The 17,948-nt window shown below is 39.0% G+C and overlaps 2 long non-coding RNA genes across 2 annotated transcripts; one reads left to right on the top strand and one right to left on the bottom strand.

Moving 5' to 3' along the window:
• Positions 1–4,046: 4,046 nt before the first annotated feature.
• On the top strand, positions 4,047–8,997 carry LOC111932861 (uncharacterized). The gene is made up of 4 exons (XR_002866394.2): positions 4,047–4,143; positions 5,234–5,400; positions 7,574–7,683; positions 8,916–8,997. It is a non-coding gene; the product is annotated as an uncharacterized LOC111932861 (long non-coding RNA).
• LOC147651666 (uncharacterized) lies at positions 7,273–10,583 on the bottom strand. The gene is made up of 2 exons (XR_015290373.1): positions 10,158–10,583; positions 7,273–9,103 (listed from the first exon to the last, which is right to left on the bottom strand). It is a non-coding gene; the product is annotated as an uncharacterized LOC147651666 (long non-coding RNA).
• Positions 10,584–17,948: the final 7,365 nt, after the last annotated feature.

Below are 17,948 nucleotides of genomic sequence, written 5' to 3'. Positions count from 1 at the left end.
TTATTTTCTCTGCATATGACCCAGTAACATTCGATAAATAATTTGTCTGATAATGTTCTTTGTCTGATGCCAGTCAAATCGTTTTACATATTTACTTCTTGTTTGGCTGCTTGTTTGTCAAGCAACACCTTTTGTGGCAGCAAAAATTGCCAGTGACACAGAACACTGCACTGTGGGATGGTAAGGCATTGCTCAGATAAGCCAAGACAAAATTAATTTCTCTTGCCTATCTTTTCATGGCAGACACTAACCTAACCTGCCTGTCTGAGCTCTTGTATCTTACCCACAGCTTTGTGTAAGCACAACTTCAGTGTACAGGACTGGCAAGAAATCCTCCACTGGAGACAGTGCTGGCGAGCTCACCATGTGTGTCAGAGAGCACCTGGATCTCTGGCACAACCTGTATTTCTTGTAGTATTTTCAAATACTCAGCCACAGCATTTGGGTCACAGGGTTCAATAGCAAAGAGTCTCTGTCCCAGTGTTGCCAGGCTCCTGCTCCCCAGGCCACTTGAAGTAAGTGCTGATTGCTTTTCTTAATTATTTGATCAATTAATAGTTGTCATAAAGTTTTACAAGACTACTTATACGTTCCTCTTTCATTGTACCCAAGGCTGGTTGCCTCCATTTCAGCTGTAACTGTGGAGGCATAAAGAGCAGAGGAAAGACGTAAAGAAACAGCTGTACCATGTACCATTGTACCCCAGCAGCCTGGCTGTGCACACTCTTATTTCAGTGGTATAGAAATAAAAAGGCTGCAGATCTGGTTCTCTCCTTTTTTGACTGTAAACAGTTTAATTTAGTTTTGCTTTTGTTGTGTAACTTCTTTATTTGCATATCCTTATATTTCTGCCACACATTATGACACGTGGGCAGACTCTTTGTTTCCCAAAATAGACTAATAATTAACAAAATAAACCATATAGATTTTTAAAGGGTTTGTAACTCTAAGGCTTTCTTTGAAAATGCCAGACCATAAGCCACTTACTCAACCTCATGCTCAACACAGTATGCCCTGTGTGAAATGTTCATTTTTTGCCTAATACATATATAGATGAAGTTTTTTAATTTAAAATATGCTTTTCTATTTCAAAATGCCAAACACTCAAGAAATATCTGCCTGTCCTGGTGATTCTGTGCTGCCTCTGCTGCCCACTGTGACCCTTTTGACTGGACAGACTGGTTCCTGCAAAAGGAGATACGTGGTGTGGCCCCTCTGCAGTTTCAGGGGGACCTGCTCAGCAAAACTGACCCTGCAGAAATGCCCAGACACTGGACCCTGGAGAGGGAAGAAAGCTGTTTCTCGTGTGGAAACCTGGAGTCTCTTCTCAGCATGCAGGTTTGGCTATTCTGACCCTTGGGCTCTGTTCTGAGAACATTTATTATACATGAAAATTGTTTGCCGAGGGAGTAGGAGAGGCCAAAAGCAAACATTATTAATCCACTAAACATTACTGTACAGCAGCCAAGTTTGTAACAAACACAGCAGCAGGGATGGTTGCTTGGTGTAAGTTGCCTTGTAATCATTTCCACAAGCCGAGGCTCGCCTGACACGCTCGTGGGGCGCAGGAAATGCAGACACAGGCTCTCCAAATCCAGCCCCCCCACACCGGGGCGTCTCCTGCCCTCCCCACAGCCACCACCACCACCACCCCAGAGCAAAGGCAGGACTCTGCCTCTCTGACACTGCTCAAAAAACCTGGCTGGTTCTTCTGTAAACCCCCGTATCTCTGAGGATGCTCCCTAATGCAGGTAGTTGTGTGTCAGCAGGGCAGTGGTTTCCTGTGTTAGAATAGTGCATTTTTACACAAAATAACTGCAAGAGGTCAAAGGATTAAACATCGAGAAAAAACCAAAAATATAAAAAAACTTTGAAGGCTTAAAAATTTAAACTGTGTGAAGTTCAATTCCAGCTGGGCAATTGCAATACTGGAAAACAGGCAGAGGTGTGGCAGCCTGAGCCCACCTCACAGGGCAGCCTTTGTGGCAGAGTTGCTTCTGGGGTCTGCACAGCCACCGAACATACCCTGAGCTCTCATGATGGGAGTGATGAGCAATGTATTGGAGAATTTCTCAAGGACTCTGGGGCTCCATGCCAGCTGCCTGCCAGCAAGTCAAAGGAAGCTTTGGGAGCAATTTCTCTGAGCTGGGAACCTTCTCCAAGGCGTGCTAAAGTAGCCCAGTGCTTTGTCTTGTCACAGGGGTCTGCAGGCATACTTCTGACTAATGAAATGCTCAATAGCATCATTGTGAGAAATTGTTTTAATGTATCAAAGCATCCTTGGCTTTATTAGCATAGCCAGATAATTATCCACAGAGAAAATACACCCATATGTTAACGCCCATGAATTATTGTGCGGATTTCTTTTATACCTTTATTTTCAGTTTCTGGGAAGGATACATCACTGGGTACTTAATATAGTAATTGCTTCAGAACATGTAAGCTGCCCATGCCTGCAGTAAAATGTTCAGGAGGCAGAGTGGTGCTGGCAGCGTCACCTGAAAGCTCGGTAAGCCAAAGCCTAACTGTGCTCAGGGTGTGATGCAAGAATATGATGCACCTCTTGAATTTCACAAGAGATGTCTTAAAAAGACAGGAATTAAAAAATGAGAGTGGAGATGAAAAACTTTGTGTTAGGCTAAGTGTGAAAAAAAACCCCTTTGTAGCAGGGAAAAAATTCTCCATAGTAAAAGGCAGAGAGCCTGACCTGAAATTCCAACCTAGGATAGCAATATTGGTGTATTCTAGATATCCTGATGCCCTAAATTGCTAGCCATATGTGTCACATATCTGAAACTTTTTTATTTAGACTGGAAATAGCAGATTATAGATCTAATATACTGAATTTTTCATAATCCTCACAAATTTGGCATGAATGCAGTAAAAGAAGTTGTGTCTGAATCAAGAAATCAGTTGTAACTCTTCTAGATCTTGGATTCAGACAGCATAATATAATTTTTTAATGCAGACCCATTATATGCTTATCTTTATGGTCTTTAAATTATATATCCCAGTATTGAGAGTATGCTATTCTATGCATATATGACATGCTCATTTTACTAAAACTGTTAACTATAAAACATTAGGACTTGAAAAATATATCTTGCTTTTTATAAAGAGCTGTGTTACACTTTTACTCAAGTAACTTTAGTAAGTCCTTTTGATTTTATTTTCTTTCATTTGTGTTTCCTTGACATTTCTACACAAGGTATCTGCTGACTATTCTGGTTCTCTGTAAGAAGGATAAAAGTAAGGAACATTCTTCCCCTCCTTTGATCACTGCAGCCTGGGAACTGCAAGCTGATGTTCAAATATTCAAAGCTTACAGGAGCAGAGCATAGTATTTGATGTTGCATGCTGGAGTGCTGGCAATTGCTACAAGTGGTTCACTGTTATACAGTAGTTACCAGCATTGCCTCATTTATTAATCATAGAAATGTTGCATGCAAATTAGCCAGAGAGTTGTGCATCATAATACAGTAATCCAAAAATCTGTATTCACATGTATTAATGCCTGCAAATTAAAGGTATAACATTATAGCACTGCGTGGTTTCTCCACATTCCAAAACCTGCCAAAAGCTCACTAAAAGCTGTGTCACTGAGTGTTTTCTTTTTGTTGCTTACTTATGACTTTCTAAAGAGTGAGAGTATTTAGCTCCAGGGTGCTTTTGTGTGTGCCATTTGCCAGGGTTCTTTTTTGGGCTAATGTTCTGTAAGCCAAATAGCAACATTTTTCTTGCTATAGTGCATTTTAAAAATGTATTTTTACACAAGTAGGAGGTAAGCACCACTGTCCTACACTTCAGCACAATTTCAGGAACTCTTCCCTTCCCTGCTCTGAAAGCTGCTCCATTTCATATCCTGACCTTGTAAATCCCAGGCACTGTGCAAGGCAAATCTCATCTTTTAATTCTTGCTTTCTAACTACTCCAAATATTTTTTTTTCAGGAAAGTAAAAGTGAGAATGAAGGAACTGAAAATTTTGCAGAGAACATTTTGCAAAGAAAGAAACACTTCACAGCAGTTAGGGACAATTTGTGCAGTTGTATTCCCAGCCGCTCACCAACCTGCCAAAGGAAAAAACAGAAATGGGAGCAAAAATAGTTTGTAGGAGAATGGAAGAGAGAACAAGACAACTGAAGGTAAGCAAGAGAAGGGAAGCAAGGGAAGAGCAGAAGGAACATTATAATGGTCAACACCAAGGGAGTCAGAGACCTTGAGTGTGGCAACAATTTTGAAGTTAGCTGTGCAAAATTCCAGTTATTAGGATGTTTCATTTAGCATGATAGTTACCTAACATTCACCCATTTTACAGATACAGTCTCCATAGGCTACACCACAGAAATAAAAGCAAAAGGCATAAACTGAAGTGACTTAACCAAGTGATAAAAAAACACAGCACAAACCAACACCTGAGAAAGTCATTGCCTCTCTGTTTCCAAACCTACAAGAGGTGGGGTAAGGTAAAGTCAAATGCATTAAACAGGTAAAAGTAGGAGGGAGAAATTCATAAGCTAGGCTAACCAGTTTGAACCATACATATTTGAACACATGCTAAACCATTTTTTTAAGAGAAGGAAGCCACTATTAAGGTTTAAAGCCAATGTACAAATGCAATAAAAACAAGAGATGCAAAACATTCACAAGAGTAACTGCAGACCATTTCATTACAGCTGGTGACAGTAAAGTGAGCTGCATTCATTCTTGTATCTTTGAGAGCACTGCAGGCAAAAAGAAGTAAATAAAAATGCAAAAGAAAGCAAAAAGAACATACATAGGGATTAGCAAACTGATGTCTTTAACACTTTGCTCCTGGGATCATTATTATTATGGGTATTTTGTACAACATACGGCCTTTTATTGTCAGGTTAAAAATCAAGCTTTGTTTAGAAACCTCCCCAGTTTTATGGTATTTTTCAGTTTCATCTCTGATCCTACTTTGCTCTCCTTCAATAAACAAACCATCACTGCTCTAGTATAGTAGTTTCTCATTGCACTGAGTCAAAATCAGCAATCATTCCTGGGTATTACTTACTGTCACTTGGCTCATGGTGGCTGTTTTGTCACCTCCTGGTCTCAGATCCCACAGAGGAATAATGGCAGTATAGAAGCTGAAGCTCTATAAAAAGTGTCATCTTAACATCAGAGGAGGAGCTAGGCATAAGGGGTTGGCTTCACAAATGTAAATATTTCATAATTTATTTAGCAACGTGGCTTTTCTTTTTCCCCCAGGCAAAAACTTTAATAAAGGAATAGGTCTACTGCAACAAAGGAAACAACAGCAAAAAAAACAGAGACAAGGACACATCCTAACCCCATTAATATCATTGGGAATTTGCCTTCATCTTCAGTGGGAACAGAACTTCAAAGACACAGGAATCACCCATAAAACCCGAAGGGTAAAATCTGAACCTTCCATAGTCTCTGACACAAACTGTTTGGGGGTGGTGGGGTAGTCCCAACACGATGAAAATGTCCCCAGCAGGAGCTGCATGACCTTGGCCTGACCATGACCTTGTCCCTGGCACTGGCAGGGTGGTGTTAGCACAGACCTCAGAGAGGCCTCATGCCTTGACTCAAGAACCTCTCTGAGGCACGTGAGCTGGGCACAGATGAACCTCCTGTCTCTCTTTGTTCATGGCTGTATTTTCAGTCCACAAATCAGGACAAAATGATATACTCACCTTTATAGATATATTTTTTTACATCTCAGTAGCTTAAGATATTCTTTCAAAGCCTGTCTCTGGCAGAATGAAAGCTCTGTCTCCCCAGTCCTGATTTGTGTTGTTAGAACTGAGGAAGATGAGTGGTGTGGATATAAAGAATAGTTTATTCTCTAGGAAAATTGAAGATCTCCCTTGAAGGCTAAGAACATACTTTAGGTGCACACAGCCTGCTAAATGCTGGGAATGTGGGAAAACCAGGATGAAGGAACTCATTCCTAGGTATCTCTGCAGGTCTTGTTTTGCACCGTACAGCAAATAGAAATTCAAAGAACAGAGGTACTAACAGCAGAATTAGTTTTCCTGTCCTTCCTTTGGATGACTCCTTGTGCTTCTTCCATTCCTGGGAATGCATTATATGGCATGATATCAAGTCACTGGATGAAAATGTGTATAATGTACGAGGTTGCTACACTCTTGATGAGCTTATTTGCTCCTCATAGTCCTATCTTAGCTTTGTGAGAAAAGTCCCTCTGTGTCCTTCATTATTTCCTGGTCATCAAAATAAGTCTGACAACACAGACTCTTTCAAATAAACCAGATTCCAAAGAACAGTAGGAAAACGTTCCATGGGAGTGTGTACCTTAAGGCGTCTCCATTGATTTCTAATTATATTTCATATGTTTCCTATGGTGTCTGTACCCCCAGACCATTGCAGCCTGTCTTGGTTTAGGGAAAATTTGGGAGAGTTACCTCAGGACACAGCCATATCAGGAAAGCAATGGCAAGCACTTTCAGAAAAGCCCCTTTAAAAGAGCTGTGTTTAACATATGTTTGTATGTCTGTGTTCTATGCAGCAATGATTTTCTGTTGCTGGGTGTAAAGAGTTCCATGGACAACCTTTAATAAAGCCACAAATACGACTACAAAATACAAGTTCATGCATGCTTTCCATACATTAAATTTCTTAAGGAATCCTAAGCCTCTCTTGGAAAACTGTAAGAATATTTCAAATCCCGTGCTTTTTACAAGTCAGACCCAGATTGTGTGTCAAAATGTACAGCTGGGATTTTTGAAAGAGCAAGCACTGCTCGGGACCCTGCAGGTACCGAGAACTTGGGATTTCAATACTTTTTTGTAATAAAATGTAGTATTTCTTTAATGCTAAATTCCTCTGGTTTTCAGTGGCCTCATTGTTAACAACCAGCACATATATAATCAGTCTAAGAAAGGAGGAGTGGAGCATGTGGTTTGGCTGCTTTGAAAACCATGTAATAATGATATTTGGGTCTGTGGGTTTAGCTTGGCATGCCAACTGAGATGACTGTCAGCTAGACAGATAGTACAGGAAAGATGAAACACTGCATGTCAGATAAGAGGCTAATCCGTATTTCATAGTCCCTGTCTTCTCTGGGAGTATGAGCCCAGCACTTTGTGGGATCAAGTGACACTCCTAAACAACACTGTTGAGCACAACTGGTCTGATTGGCTTAGTTAGACCACTGTGGTAAAGGCAAAGTGAAACTGAGCAGCTTTGTGGCCCTTACCACTTTTTACCATAAACAAGGTGTCTTTCCTAAGCAAGGGAAGTTTCAAGGGCTCACAGCATTTGAAGTAAGTCCAGTTTAATTTAAATGCAGTACTGCATAAAGCATTACAATAAGATGAATAGAGTAAAAATTAGAAGACCCAAACTCTAAACAAATTTATGAGTGTACTGTACAAATGAATACATATTTGTGCAAAGTATCCAGGAGAAGAGAAATATGTTTCCTCTGAAAGGATGCAGGTGTGGCTACTGCAGTACCAAGGAGATTAAAAAAAAATCCTGTTGTGTTGTGTTGTGTTTGAAGTAATAATTAGAGTCTGGCGTCAAGTTTGAATGATAACTATTACTTTCTTCACACAGATTGTCTAAGCTTGAGAGACCAGTTTTCAAAAGCTCTCTAGCAAAGCTATTATCTTACCAGCATTACGTTGTCAGAAGAAGCTGTAAAAGGTTCATCAGAAACACCGAGGGTGAGTCTGTTTTTTTCAGTATCTTCTCAGGAATTGCCTTCAAAAATGAAAGTCAGCCTTTCTGGCAGTAATCTTTCATAATTACAGCTGAAAATTATGCAGTTGGCAAATTCTCAACAGCCTTGGAAATTGGACCTAATACATTCAAAGGCACAAGCCTTTAAAATATTTCACACATAGAGAGCCACTATTCTCAATCAGAATACTTGCTTTTGTTCTTAAAGAAAACCACCCATGCTATTTCTTTCACTGTTGGTACAGGTTTGTATCTGTTAATGCTTGGAATATCCTGATTTAGATACTCCCAAAAGGAGTACCTCAGATTCCTATAGCACCCTGTCCCAGATGGCTTAATACTGAAAAGGGTTCCAGTAAGTCTTGTACGTGGATGTAGGAACACATGATATATAAAAAGAAATTTATACCTGCAGAGCTCTGGTATTGTGAAATAAAGCATCCAAAAGTATTTAGATCCCTGAAGTATGATGGCTCTCACGTTTGATCTAGGATATGTAGGAGTGGTACCGATAAGATGTATGCCTATACAAAGGTGGGGGCATAAAGAGTGTTTTATATTAACAGATTCAAACAGTTCATTTCCTTCCTTCTGTGGGAGCCCTTCCAGTGCACTATAGCAGTTCTGCTGCTAAACAATTTTTCTGAGTTTGATCTATTATTAGTCACAAGATTATCCTGGCTTCATGCTAAGCCTTTACCTAGGCTTACTTACAAGGGTTTTCTCAAAACCTGGTGAAATGCTTTTCACCCTCAGTACGCAGTTTGGTTTCTGCAAACAGTCTTCTGCTAGTGAAGGATATGTAATGGACATATGCAATGTCTTTTCTAAATCACAGTAGGTGGAAGTCTGGTTTGAGACTATACTGGAACATCCAGTAGCATTGACATTTTAGGTAGTGGCTGTTAAAAGTTCTTGGAAAAGCAAGAAGTATTTAAAGGCCAGAGGGCTCAGGAAGCTAGCTGGAGCTTAACTGGCACCAAAACATGGCACAACAAAATGAGTGAAAAGGGTTATCTTCTGCTGCTTGCTTTTGGAAATGAGAAATATTGAAACAATTTATGAATGCAAACAGGAAGGGAACAGCACTTTTCAAAGAGTTTTAAATGCAGTTGTGGAGTGCCTGCTTCTTCCTAAGGCAGAATAACACCTAGAAACTCAGCCAGTAGGTGAGGGCTTTGCATTCAAAAGGTACTCCTTTAATTTCTGCCAACAGGCTTGAAGGAATGAAAGATCTTGAGCCCAAAGGAAAGGAAATCCCAAAGGATGGAATGCTTCCTGATGAGAAGATGTTGAAGACATGCTGGTCTCCATGCAAAGCTGAAGGGGTGCCCAGAGAAACAACAGCGTGTCCAATGGATACCAGGTAGCAGGCTGTTCCCTGGACTACCGAGCAAAATATGACTGAAAGAACAAGTGAGAACAAAACTTTTTAAATATCAGCCTCAGCCTGGATAAAAACTTGAAAAATTATACATTTAGCTTTAAAAAAAAAAAATAAAAAAAATCTGGAATAGCATGCTAAAAATCCTCAACAAAGACCTGTAGAGAGACTACAATCATCTGGGCAATAAATTCTACTTAAGCTTTAAAAATGGTACAACAGAATTTGGACTTGATAAATAACTTGTGTGCAAGATCTAGAGCGCTTTTGTTGGGACCTCCAGCAATGCCATCACTCCATCTCTAAATGATTTTGAGGCTGGCATCGTATCAACAGTATCAACCCTGCAGGTTGTGTAACAAGCTAATGATGCAACACTTAAGGATGAAGGTGGAGGTGTTGGTAGGATGACAAAGTCCCACCACACACATACAGTAAGAATCAACTGAGATTACATGAGGCTGCAGTCAAACACAAAACATTAAAAATACTGTTTAGTAAAAACACAGACCCAACTAAACTGAATTTATATAAACTATCTAATTAACAGATTAGAAAGCCTGATAAGACCTGTGTGATCTTCTAGTCTGACTTCTGGCATAATGGGGAGGGGATTTTCCTGAACTCATCCCTGTCCGAACTAGATTGTATCATCTTAAGGGGGACACATATATCTTGATATAAATATCAAGGAAAACTTTACCATAATTCTTGGTAACCCTCTCAGTGGTTAATTATGGGTAACTATAAATTAAGATTGCAGGTCTTGGATCTTTGTCTGCCTGAGCTAAGGCATGGATTTTTAAATGAATATTTACACCATAGAATGGTACATAAAGGGCCCCCATTAACCTTCTTTTTGATAAGCTAAATAGGTAGAACTCCTTGAGCTCCACATTAGAAGGCGAGTATCCTTTAATCATGTCTCATCTTTATTCTGTGAAATCATTCTAATTTTTCATCACTCTTTTGAATTTAGGACCCAGATCCCAAACAACATTCCACCTTTCCTTGCATCAGTACCAGACACAAATGAAGTATAAACCTCTTTATCTTTTCTCAGTATTTACTTACTTGGGCAATCCAGAGTTACTTTCCATGTTCTGGTCACTATGTCAGAGAAGTAGCAATTGTGATCTGAGAGAATTCCTTTTCATTGACTTTGCTTCCCAGCAGAGGGCTTCCTATGAGATTTGCTGGGCCTTTATTCTTTCTGGAATATATATTCTTCTTTTTTATTTGTATAAGGCAAAAATGCTTTCACAGTGATTTTGTAGAAGAATAAGGTTCAAAGGGATGTATCAGAGGTTACCAGAAAGTCTTTGTGAAGAAGGAGACTGAGGACAGGACAGATCTCCTGAATCCCATAGCGGCACTACAGTACTACACATTTTGTGAGGCTGAATGACAGAGGCCATGGCCAGATACATTGTCAGCTTGGATCAATCCTTGGATCAGAATGAATGCTGCTATTTCTTTCCAGATATATCTAAAAGTCGCCTGGTAAAATAAAAAAATAGGGTTTGAACCATTGAGCCTAACTCTCCTGACAAAGGTTACCATGCCATGCCTTCTCTTTCATAAATAATTCCATGCAAGCTTAGGAAATAAGTCTTCTTCCAAATGAGAGGAAAGTATGATCAATTTGGAAATACAAAGTATTACTGTAGCTAATTCTTCCTTGTCAATTTGTATGTAACTTTTATGGAAATGTGTTTTTAATTCTATCCTCTGTCTCCTACTGCAGAGAACAGAGATTGTCCCCAGCATCAATCTGTGTTGGGTAAAGCATCAAACCTGTTGAACCATGCAGACCTAGCAGAAAAGATCCTGTGATAAAAGGTCCAATGTAAGATCAGATTTCATGAGTTTAATTTCTTTTTTTGGTCAAACCCTGTGCACCAGACAGGATTGGCTCTGACAAGCTTCACTGTAAAATGATACAAAAGAGGCTGAAATCTAGGCCACAGCTCGAAATAATTCTTAGGAAGCTCTCTGGATTTCCTGGAGGGCAAGGTGTGGCTTTGTGTGTGGGAGGTAAACGCCAGTGTTTTTCTGTTACCAGTAATTATGTGCAACTGGAGTTTCACTAATAAGAGCTACATATGCATGCTGGAAAAAAAAAGAGTCTATCTGACCCTGGGATTATATGTTACAAGATAAATGTCTTACATTGCTTGTTATCTTTGTTAGTTTGTGATTAGCACTTTTAAATGTCCAAAAGCATGTTCATATTTTATCAACATATAAGAAAAAAAATACAGTTATCGAGAGTTTGTAATATAAAGAGAAAGAAATCTTGTAAATCTTCATATTAGCCCATGTGTCTGTCTAACATTTTGGAACTACTTCTTGCAATAGCATTTTTTTTTATTAGCTTCAGTAATTTTGCTTTTGATCACGGCCAAGTACAGAATATGCTTTCCAGAAAGCTATCCTTAGGTGAACACCCAACATTGAAATATCAGTCTTAAAAGATTTGATAAACCAATAAAGAAAGAAAATCTTATCAGGGAAAAGGGGCTTGGTAGCTTAAATAAATGAGATACTGCAATTCTAATATCTATTTATCAAAATACAGCAATACAAACAGGAAAAATACCCAACTTTAATGAAGTTATAATGTAGCCTGTTAAAATATTTTGAAAGTTTATTCATTGCAGTGTCTAACCTCATACCATATGAATATTATGGAAGATACTCTAAAATTCTTATAAAACATTTGGAAGGGCTTTTTTAACTTAATTTTGGGGTTTCATAGCGTCATAGGTTTTCAGGCCAGAAGAAAGCACCACAGGTCTCCAGCCTGACCTTTTGCATGGTACAGGTGATAATCAGATTGAGGGATGTGTCCTTTGGAAAAAAATCCACCATCTTGATTTAAATATTTCATGTGAAAAAAGAATACTTCACAGGTCTATCTATCAGGTTTTTTCCCCAGGGCTTAGTTAATCTAAGGGGTTTTGTGTTTGTTCTGATATTTTCTTTTTAATCAAAAAATATCTCTTGACTCAGTTTTCAACCATTGCATCTTTTAAAAGATTTGTCTGCTAGACTGAAGATTTCTATGATTATTCTCTTTATTTAAGTAGTTCCAGGTGAGTTAGTTCTTCCCTGGTTCGTTATTGGGCTAAAGAGATGAAGCTCTTAAAGTCTCTTTTGTAAAAAGGGTTTCTAGATCCCAAAGCAACCACATAGTTCTGCTTAACCAGTTTCTCAGTTTTTGTCTTGGTCTCAGGGCAAGACCTACTGCTCCACCAACAAAATCCCTATTGCTACAGTTCTCCCCACATTTATTCACAAGGATGGCATTTCTGTGTGCCCCGGACTGCATTTCTGTATCACTCCTTTTCATGATGCAGCCCTCCCTCAGGTAACTAAATTACACTTTTCTTTTGTTGCAGTATTAGCCTGCACTTAACTATACTAAAATGCATATTGTTCAAGTTAGCTCATCTTACTCAATATTCTGGGAACATGGTAGGCTAATTTCTTATCATGTATCACTTTACAATTTTTGTTTCTTATACAAATATTATCTTACACATGTGTAAAATATTTTAATGTTTATAAATATTAAATATTAAATATTTATAAATATTAAATATTAAATATTTATTTAATATTTAGTATCTGTCACTAGTTATTTATAAATACTTCTCACTTACTAATAATGCCAAGTATAAAATGATCCTGACTATTTTTCTCAATTTAAAATGTAAATTATATACTAAGAACCAAGTGTAGTATAGCCAGACACTGAAATGTATTAAAATAGAGGAATATGCAAGCAATATTTTGCTTACTCTTGATAAAATGTATGTTGATACCATGGAGTTAAGAGCAGTCTTCAAGGGGAAGGGAACAACAGTTTTACTTGACACCTTTTACTTTGTAACAAAACAATTACCTTATTTCTGTAGTAGCACCTACAAATTACGTTGCAAAAACTTTTAACAAGGAGAAAATTCTTCCCTATCTGTGGGAAAGCATGCAGAAGAAGAAGCAAAATTATTTGCTATACCAATTTCTATTTATTTCAGAAAAATTATTCCACTACTGCACAAATATGCCTTAATATAAAATAACAGGAATTTAATAAATAAAATGAAAACTCAAGGTAGCATATTCTAAAAAAAATCTGCCTAGAAATGAGTCATACTCTAATCTTGGGTAAACTCTTTCTTTTTCCATACATGAAGGAGTGTTTTATTAAGACAGCCCAAGCTATGTGTAATTGCACCAGCAGAAAGATATAAGCATCACTTTCTACAAAGAGAACCACACCTCCCAAGAAACACAAGTTTTTCTACATACCCATCATCCAACCAAGGTTGATGAAATGTTGCCATTGACTATCTTCCCTTTTATGGGATAATTCTTTAGAAAAGGGTAGGCATCTCCAGAAGCAGCACAATGAATTCAGCAAAAGACCAGGCTGGAAACAAGTTTCTTCAGTACTTTACCATGAGTAACTATTGGATAAACTTCTCAAAAAGTTTAAATGTGTCAAAATACAACTTTATTGTCCATAGAATTTCTGCTTGGGGAAGTATTCCAGTTTTCTACACTAGACACTTAAAACTCTAGCGATCTTCATTATCTTCTGGGTTTCTGGTTTTTGTTTTTTTGGGGTTTTTTTTTCAGCTAATATGTAATTAATGCATTATCTAGCAATTATAATCTACTAACTAACCAGAAATGCTGACACACTTGTAGTAAATCAGACACCCAGTACTAGCCAGGCTGATCTGTCCAGATTAAGATAATGGTCAGCTAGGCCATCTTGATAAGTCCTGTGAGAAGAAGTTATTATGATGTTGGTTATAACCACATGTTTACTACTGTGTTGACATCCATACATAAAGTCATTTTTTTAAACTCAAATGAGTTGAAAACTGGACACTGTGGACTATGGAATTCCATAGTTTTTAAATAATACATTTGCAAGGTTTTTTGCAAGAATTCCTTATAAAATGCCTTTTTAAAAATCCTCTCCTTTGCTTAGTTCTTCCTTAGATTATGTAAATCTTGCTCAGCCAGGCTTCCAAAAGTTTTGCTTCTTTTTCTTTCTCATGAGTACATAAACACACAGACATTCTGAGATGTTTGACACAGAGCATTTGAACACATCGCTGCCCTTTGCAGTGTTTCAGCACGAAGGTTGCTCTATGAGCTGCTGCAGCTTCAAGAACAGGAGGGGAGAGCCGGGGCACTACAGGTCTGTGACCAGGTCTGTCAGCCTCAGCTCTGTCCCCAGGATGAGTATGGGAAAAATACTGCTGAAACACATTTCCTAGCACTTGAGGGACACAAAGGTTACTGAGAACAGATGGAGGAATGTGGCTCTACCAAGGGCAAACCTTTGATGGGAAGACTGGCCCAACAGAGGAGGTAGAGCAGTGCTTGCTATTTACTTTGACTTAAGGGAGGCCTTCAGCCTGGACTCCCACAGTATCCCTACAGTCAAATGGATGAGATACGGAGTGGAAAAATGTACAAGGTGGATGGATGATCAGCTGTTGATCAGCAGTGCTAACTTCACATAAAAAGGGGGCTGGTTACTAATGGTGTTCCTCAGGGACCCATACAGGGGCCAAAACTCTTAATGTTCTTTTTAAGGTCATTCTCAGCATGTTCAGATGTGATACTTTTTTTTGGCAGGGCTGTTAATACTCAGGAAGATAGAGCTGTTTTTCAGAGGGGTCTTTGTTCTTTTTTACCATTGTTTCTTTTCTTAAACCTAGGACATTTTACAGAAAAGTGTGAACATTGTAAAGAAACTTTAAAGAGCAAGACCACTACAGAATTAAAACTAATTTAATCTCCTAATTTTCCCATAGTACACCAAACTTTTTTAGACACTCAGCCTGCATTCCTCATTTGCTGGTTGATGTACCTGGAATCTGGTATCTAGAATGATTCTGAGCATGAAGATATTAATTGTGAATCTAATTGAATATAGTGTGTTTTGAATGCATGGTGCTAAATATTTGTAAAATGATCTTTAGGTGTCTTACACTGGGCATTCTAAATGTGTTTGATAAATTTTGTTTTGACAGACTAGTTTAATTTTCCCATCTGTATAATGGACATCATACCTTTCCAATAAGCATCTTAATGTTTGTACACAACTCAGGTACTGTAAAGACAAACAACGCAGAAATGCATTCAAAAATATTTTTTTTTTGGTGTTGTGTTATGGGGTGAGGACAGGGCATTGAGAGCATACAGTAAGATCTAGTGTTCATCCTGAAATATTAAATAATACCCAACTTTATTGTGCATGATACCCATTTTATCCATTAGATAGATTGCCCTGGGTGACTAAAATCACTGAAATTAAAAGACTGTAGACAAGATCCACTAAGGAATGCAAGCCTGTAAGTCTCAAACCGATGATCCTGAAAAACTACCCACACAGTTCCTGCATAGGCACCTGGTAATTTAATGTTGCTCCCCTATGAAATGCACCCCTGGAGAAACAGCTCTGGGTATGCCTGAGTCTGGGAACAATGTGGAAAGAGCTAAGCAGTTTAGCATTTATTTTGTACTTACGCCTAGCTGGGTAAACAAGACACTATTCTATAGTGGAGGCCCCAGATGGCTTGGTACAATAATACATACCAAGCACCACTGACCAAGTCTCTCTACAAAACACAATTGCAGACTTTCTCTCAGAAAACGATGCTATGGATGTCCATCTTTCATAGGACAGCATATTAAGGTGGGCCCACTCTTTCCTCAGCTGAAGGGAGGTAGGGCTCAAAGATAGATTCTCCTGCCACAGGAGCATCTCCCACCACTCTGACTGTTCCATCCTGGTGAGACCACATTGTCCATTCTTCACTGTGTGAAAAGCCCAACAGGGCATCAGGCCAGGAGTGTAGAGAGAACCAGACTCTTCAGCCCCGAGATGAGAGCATACACAGAGAAACTGAAGCTGGCTAAAATCCATTCTCCATAACTTGTTTTTTTGCTGTGTAACTTTTAAAGTAAACTACAGGGAGAATACTGAGACCTGGCCAGTAGTTGAATCTTGTTTCCTTTCAGAAGAAGAGTGCCCCAGCCTAGCTATTTGATTCAACATTTTCTGGATCTTATTCAACACACAGCAGTCACTTCAGCTGGAAGAATGAAGACAGTTCTCACCTCAGAAAAACCTGCAGGCTTGTGGTTTCACTGTTCCATTGACAGGTAAGATGATAATCTCTGGAGGCTGGAAAGTCCTGTCTTCTGTATCCTTCTTTAACTTTTCAACTACCAGTTAAGCAAAGCCACTATCACTAACTTTGCTACACATTCCATGGTGTTCAGCAGCCCCTGGGAACACCTACTAGAGAGAAGCTGCAAGCATGAGTGACCTGCTAAGGGTTCAGATGTGATCAAAGCTGTGCAACTGCTCTGAATTGTCAAGGCTGAGGTACTTACAGGCATAACAAAACCAGACCTTTGGGGTACCACTTCATTATTTACACAGCACTGTGAAGGGCAGGAGAAGCAGCTTTGAATGCAAGAATAAGAGGAGTGCACTCACCTTAGTTCAGGACTCTGCTGCTGCCAGTCAGCCCCTGGGCAGCTGCACAAGCACTCCTGCTGCAGCAGCCACACTGCCAGCCCCCAGCTCCTCTCCTGCTTCTGTTCCCCCTCTTCACGACCACCAGAGTGCTCAGAGGGCCTAAGGATCCTGTTGAAGGTTTTGAGGCTGCTCCTTGCTGAGGTTTTTGAGGACCAGAAATGTGGACTGCAACAAACCTTGCGGGAGCCTTGAGCCTCACATGTTACTGTTTTGTTGTGATCTTGTGTTCCTTGTACTTTCCTTCTCACCACTTTTAGATCCACAACAGTACGATTCCAGCTGTGTAATATGGGGAATTTTGTCCTAGAGAAAAAATAGTCATCCCTCCCTTGTGCTCTACTCTGCTAACACACCAAGAATACTTAAACCAGAGACATTGCAAACTGTGCTCAGAATCTGGTGATCTTCAAATTACTATTATCAATTGGTGGTTATCTCTTAACAACAACCACAAGGAATGCTGGCTCACTGATTCAGAGGGGAATTCCTTTGCCATGTTACTAAGGCTATGTAACTACAGTCAAAATGAATCCATTAAAAAAGTATAAAACAGCTTGTTGGGAAAGGAAAGGAAAGGAAAGGAAAGGAAAGGAAAGGAAAGGAAAGGAAAGGAAAGGAAAGGAAAGGAAAGGAAAGGAAAGGAAAGGAAAGGAAAGGAAAGGAAAGGAAAGGAAAGGAAAGGAAAGGAAAGGAAAGGAAAGGAAAGGAAAGGAAAGGAAAGGAAAGGAAAGGAAAGGAAAGGAAAGGAAAGGAAAGGAAAGGAAAGGAAAGGAAAGGAAAGGAAAGGAAAGGAAAGGAAAGGAAAGGAAAGGAAAGGAAAGGAAAGGAAAGGAAAGGAAAGGAAAGGAAAGGAAAGGAAAGGAAAGGAAAGGAAAGGAAGAAGGAAAGGAAATGGTAGGGCATAGCTCTCTTCCAACATAGACAGTGGTTTGTTTGGTTTGGAGCACTGCATTTTCTGAGGCATTTTGTTTAGTGTAAGGAATGTTATAGACACATCATATGTGCTCTCAACCTGCAGGTAATGAAATAAAAAACAAACAAAACCCAAACCAAGCAAACAACCAAACAAAAAACAACAAAAAGGAAAATCAAGAAAACCCCACAACCCCAGAACAGTTCTCTAATAAATTATTGAATCCAGAGATACCTTACCCTCTTTTCTCACCTCTTTCTGTATTTTCTTATTCAATTTCCTTTCACCAGATGAATTTTGTTCTTTCAACTTAATCGCAAAATATTTTCTCAATTGTTTGAAATGACAGAACAGAAAAATAAACACAACAGTG

This window comes from Cyanistes caeruleus, chromosome 9 (genome assembly GCF_971803275.1).
Source record: "Cyanistes caeruleus chromosome 9, bCyaCae1.hap1.1, whole genome shotgun sequence".
Lineage (NCBI taxonomy): Eukaryota > Metazoa > Chordata > Aves > Passeriformes > Paridae > Cyanistes > Cyanistes caeruleus.
This window is presented reverse-complemented; position numbering and strand designations above follow the sequence as displayed.